The 6157-nt window shown below is 31.7% G+C and overlaps 1 long non-coding RNA gene across 1 annotated transcript; it reads right to left on the bottom strand.

The window, feature by feature from the left end:
* Positions 1 to 3022: 3022 nt before the first annotated feature.
* LOC121223791 (uncharacterized) lies at positions 3023 to 5752 on the bottom strand. The gene is made up of 2 exons (XR_005921139.1): positions 4424 to 5752; positions 3023 to 4120 (listed from the first exon to the last, which is right to left on the bottom strand). It is a non-coding gene; the product is annotated as an uncharacterized lncRNA (long non-coding RNA).
* Between the last annotated feature and the right edge of the window lie 405 nt (positions 5753 to 6157).

Below are 6157 nucleotides of genomic sequence, written 5' to 3'. Positions count from 1 at the left end.
TAGGTTAATGCAAATGAGGGATCAAAATACTTCGTTCATGTTTAAATTGGGCTTTAACTTAGCTTCTAACTCCTCTATATTGTGGGTATGGGTACTTCTATCTAAGTGTGAGATGAAGGAAGACCAGTCGGATGATATTGCTAGGGATAGGTGCTCCTTTTATAGAAGGGGCTGTCTAAAGTTTGGCCTCTATTTCAAGAAATTTGTTCTAGTCAGTAGGGAATGGGAATAAGATTAGATGCTGGCATGGTCATTGGATAGTATTCCTCCTCCGCATGATTTAGCGGGACCTAACAAGATTACATGGATGGGCACCCCAACAGGTTCCTTTACCCTCAAAAGTGCTTACTGGAAATTAAGTAAGAGGTCATGGGAACCTAAGGACGCTGCTTGGCGTAACCTCAAAGAGTTAGATTCTTTATCTGGCTTGTTTTTAAACAAAGGTTACTCTCTAACAAAGAACGAATGAGACGTGGTATTGGATATGTTGGCTCTTTTGCCTTATGTGGACATAATTTAGAAGATATTTTACATGCCATCAGAGATTGTGCGCTAGCAAAGGAAGTTTGGGAACAGATAATACTGTCGGATAAGAGAAATGAGTTCTTCTCAAGTAACTTGAATGAGTGGCATAAAAAAATTTACAGAATTATCATAGTTGGGGTGGGAGATGCCAAGTCTGTTCGGTCTCATTACATGGCGCATTTGGAAAATAGAAATCTCATTGTTTTTCAAGAGAAATGAGTTCTTCTCAAGTAACTTGAATGAGTGCCAGCGAAACAGTCAAAATCCCGTATAATTGGGCTAAGTAGTTTGTCTATTTTCATAATGGTGGACAAGCTAAGTGGCAAGAAGCTAGCTCAGTAATCCCTTGGAAGGATAGTTGGGTTCAGTTAAATGTTGATGGTGCTGTAGAGGTGGAATCTGATTCTACTGCATTAGGCAGGTTCTTAAAAGATTAGGGAGGTAAGTGGATCTTAGGTTATAACAGGTGCTTGGGAAATTGGTCAGTATTTGAGGTTGAACTTTAGGGAATCTTAGATAGTCCAAATGCTTTGTTGAGTAAAAGGTTTGATAGAGTCATGATTTAGATTGATAGTATGGAAGATGTGAAGGCTATTCAAATGTTTACCAAGACATATTCAAATTTTGCATTGATCAGGCGGATTCAACAGCTATTGATGAAAGTTGGGAATTGGCTTCTACAATATGTACCTAGATATAGCAACAAGAACGCTGATTGTATAGCTAAAATGGCTTTTGATAGAGAAAATGACTTGATTATTATGGAAGAATCTCCACAGGAGATACCACATATCTTAAGTTAATGTAATTTTTTCTATTTCTTATTCACCAAAATAATAATGATGATGATGGTAAATGATAGTTATTTTTGAAGTTTTATTGTATAAAGCATTTATTTAAATTTAAATATGTTTTAAATTTTTGTACTCTTCGTACATTTAATATTTATTTTTCTTAAAGTAATACTCCTTCATTCTTAATCTTTAAATTTATTCTGTAATTGCTTCAACTTATGATGTATTGTATTTGTTTCACCTCTTCGACCAGAATCAAATATATTTATAAAATTTGATATAAAAATTAGTTGAAATTTTGTTGAAATGATAAAGTAAAAATGTTGAAAATTATTGTCTTTGGTTCAAATATAATTTATATAAAACAAAAAATAAAAATATCCTCAAAATGATATAATTTATTTTTAAAGTAATGGCATTTTAATCTCTACTCAATTGAGTTGTTGTTTGATTGACTCATGACACTAACTGATTAAAGTGCTTAATATATAACTAGAGGCAAAACTAGAAAAACTTTTTAGGGGGACTGAAATTAAATTGTAATTTTTAATAGCTTATATCTTTATAATTTTTAAAGGATTAAATCATTTTTATCATTTTTAAAGGGGCCAAAGTATAATTTTACCTTTATTAATTTAAAATTTAAAATTTTCTAAAAGGCCTAAAGGAATAATTTTCTATTTTAGGGGGGCTAGGGCCCCTGCTAGCACCCTTAGATACGCCACTGTATATAACTAGTTTATGGTACGATCATAATATGTGTGAAAACAAAATTATGTAACAAATATATGATATAAAAAACAAGTGAAACTTTGGTTGAATAGCAACGTACAAATGAGAAGAACTAAAATTTGTATGAATTTCAAATTTGATTATATGTGTTATTTTTTATATAAAAGATATAGAATGACAAAACCACACTCAAAATAATATATTTTATTGTATAAAGTGACAATATTTTCATTTTTTCCCGATTGAGTTGGTACTTAGTTAATTCATGGTATCAAGTCATTTAAAGGCGTTATACTAAACTAGAATTTATCATACCCAAAATATATGTAATAAATATAAAAAAAAAACTAAATGATGAAATTAAAAAAATTAAAGATGGCAATATTAAAAGATTGAAGTGATAATTTTTTGACAAATTTAACAATGAGCTGGTGACGTGAGACACAAATTGAATACAATTTTTAGATTTAGATATAGACACATAAATGAAATAATACTATATCACATGTGACTGTCTCTTTAGCTTTGGTGTTAAACCGCACGCACGGTTGAATGCCCTTAATGACAGGGAGGGAGGGATGCCAATAATTCTACTCTCCGGGGACCAATCGGTTGCACGTGCAATTACCACTCATTTATTTATTTTTTATTTTTGAATAGGAATATTACTTTTATATTTATTTCAATTGGTATCATCTCATATTATTTGACTTTGTATCGTTAAAAATAAAAATAAGTTTTAATCCACATATGGGTATTTAAACTTTATTTTTTTTTTATTTTTTTGGCATCTTTGGTAGAATCATTTAATCTATTTTAAAAGAAGATTTAATCAACAAATTAGTACTTGAACTAAATATTTTTCTCAAATTGATACTTAAATTGTTATTGTCACAAGTGTTATATGAACTATTCTTATGTTATTCATTTTACACCAAAATGTTATATTTATTAAAAAATTCAGGCAATAATAAATCGTCAGCTCATATAAACTTAAAAATATCTTCTAATTCTTTTACATTATTTCCTTCTCTCTTTTTTGTTCTATTTTTTCTTTTTCTTTTTTCTTCTTTTATAATGTCCGGCAACACCACCAATGTTAAAGATTTTCTCTCCTAACATTGAGACGCAAACAATTAATTTGTTTTCAAACTTCACTGTCTACTTACATTATCTAACGAGATCGAAAAAGTTATTTCATTGATTAAAACCAAAGTTTGCAAAACCAAACTAGTCGGTTGGACCAACTGGATCAGGAACCAATCAGGGTACTAATCTGGAGATGGAGTTGCGCCGAATAACCCATGAATCAATATAAACTAATAAAACCAAGCTAAAAAAATCAGTTGAACCGCTTTTTATTTTTTAATATTTTTATTTTATAATCTTTTAATAATTTATTTGATCATATCAGACAATTTGACCGAATCAAAAATTCTTGCCCTGACTGATTCAGCCGTCAGTCTGGTTTTGAAGAAAGAAAAAATAAAAAATATATATAAGAGTAAATAATATTTTTTTTCCTTTTTTTCCACAGGTCAATTGTTAATTGGTTATCTTTTTTTTTAATAGACTTAATGGTTTAACTAACAATTGAACTAACAATGGTACCAACTTCGAAAAAATATAATTTAGGTACTAAAATAGAAAAAAAATATCGTTTAGGTACCAATTTGTCAGTTAAGCTTTTTTTTCAAAATAGATTTAATAATTTAACTAACAGAGATATCAACTTGAAAAAAAAATAGGTAGCACTTGTGACCAAAAAATATGAAGTAAGTTAGAAAAAAAAAGATAGTTTAGAAATCAATTGGTGGATTAAACCTAAAAATAACATGACATAAAAATTTGAGATAATAATACAAATAAATAAAAATATTATATATACCAAATAAATTAATTTACCTTAATTAACCTTACATAGAATAATTATTTAATATATTAATTGATGAAAAAAAAGAAATAAAATCTCAACTCCCTTATTATCTACCAAATATTTATTCATATATTTCTGTTTTGTGACCGCCACTTACCAGCATTTTTGTTTTCATCATGAAATCACAGTGAACCTGTAATCATAAAAGTAATTAGTTTACCATCATTAATATTCTTTAATTCAACGAGTTATTACCATGCATGGAATAGTGAAGTCTTGTTTTTGTTGTTATGTGGTGATTGAACCGACTTTTTCCCAAGTGAAACACATGTTTTTTTTCTTCTAAATAATCTAATAATTTATAAAATAAAACCCCTTCGCCTCAACGAATGTGATGTATCAACAAATTATACAAATTAAGTTGATATGGGATCCAAGATTTATTTTATGCATATAAACCCTTAATTATATCGAAACAGAACTTAGAAATACCTACTTCAAATTCATGTGAAGAAGAACACCGTCGGGTAAAATCATGTGAGTAGGAAGTCGATCTTTGGAAAGAGCGATTGTTGTCGGAGTAAGAGAGGAATGGCAATGCTTTTGCGTACATGCAATAGGGCCATTGTCTTGAGACTCAGTCAAAAGCAAAATAAGTTGGTTGTAAGAAGGTTTCAAGCAAAATATGATGTTGAGGTAGTAGTAGGCAACTGTCGATCGTGCTTATGCAGAGGCGGAACAAACTTTTTTCTAAAAATGTTAACATTCAAGATACCGTCGTGAGCAATATACAATTCGCCCATGGTCTTGATTTATGTGGGATCAGGCTTAGCATGTTGCGTAGCATCCCTGAATCTATTGGCATGTTTTGCCCTTTTAGCTCCGATTTAAAAAAAAGTGGCACTTTGATGTTTGTGCTACCATGAAAGGGAAGGCGTTGCTAGCGAATCATCCTCTTCTCCTAAGGATGTTTCCTCTATTGATGAATCACGCCCTTTTTTCTTAAATGATCACATACATTTTGTGAGTAGATATTAATAAAACTACTTTGTTGCTGAACTTAGTTTCATGCTTTTGCTATGTTATAATAAAATCAGGGAGTTTCTTGCACGTGTTAGCTTGTTGTTTTAATGTTTGTATAGTGCGTATTGCATTGATTATAAAAACATACATCGAGGTTTTTTATGCCCATATAGGCCATTTCACATGCAATCCGATTAGGCCTAAAAAAAAGGCTTTTTTATTATGGAAAAGTTGATGAACCTTTATACCTAGTATTTTCTGTGGCCATTAGCATTAAGGAGGTGAAGAGTCTGTGCTCTTCAATTGATTTTGTCAAGAGGGACGAGACCATTTTCCCTTGGCCTTTAAAAAGTAAGGGGACGAGACTTTACATCTTAACCGATTCTTTAAGGGTGACGAGGCCTCATAACTTGGCCTTCTATTGATTCTATCAATGCGGATAAGATCTCTCATCTTGGTCTTCAAAGGCGTAAGAGGGACGAGACCACATACCTAAGTCAATTCCTTCAAGGGGATGAGATCTCACGACTTGACCTTCGATTAATTCTACTAAGGGGATGAGAATTCTTGCCTTAGTCTCCTAAGGTGTAAGGGAGGCGAGACCGTGCACCTTAGTCAACTCCTCAATGGAGGTGAAATCTTGCCTTGACCTCCTGATGCTTCTTTTCCAAATATTAAGTAGCGGCGTATCTAAGGGAGCTGACAGAGTCCCCGACCTCCTTAAAATGGAAAATTGTTCATTTAGGCCGTTTAAAATTTCAAATTAGTAAAGGTAAAATTATACTTTGGCCCCCTAAAAATAATAAAAATTTGATTTAATCCTTTAAAAATTATAAAGATTTAAGCTATTAAAAATTAAATTTTAATTTCGGCCACCCTTAAAAAAGTTTCCTGGCTTCACCCCTGATTTTAAGCCAAGTCTCCACATTCCCTACTTGCTACTCAAGGGGGACGTTGATTGCCTCTTTTGCAATGCTTACTCTTTGTCATAAAGAGGCTAAATGAGACGTCCTTGTTGCTTAAAGGGGTCGAATGAGATGTTGTTGGTGTTGGTGTTGTAGCAATTTTCATGGATGGGCAAGTGGCTTTGTAGTTATTTCAAATAGCATTCTTGCAACGACCCAATTTTTATCGGTGTCAAAAATTCAATTTTGGGCTAGATTTCTTGAATCGAGTCATTCTGGAAAGTTTAGTTGAGAGTCTCCGA

This window comes from Gossypium hirsutum, chromosome D11 (assembly GCF_007990345.1).
Source record: "Gossypium hirsutum isolate 1008001.06 chromosome D11, Gossypium_hirsutum_v2.1, whole genome shotgun sequence".
NCBI lineage: Eukaryota > Viridiplantae > Streptophyta > Magnoliopsida > Malvales > Malvaceae > Gossypium > Gossypium hirsutum.
The sequence above is the reverse complement of the archived record's forward strand: the minus strand, read 5'-3'. Positions and strand labels throughout refer to the sequence as shown.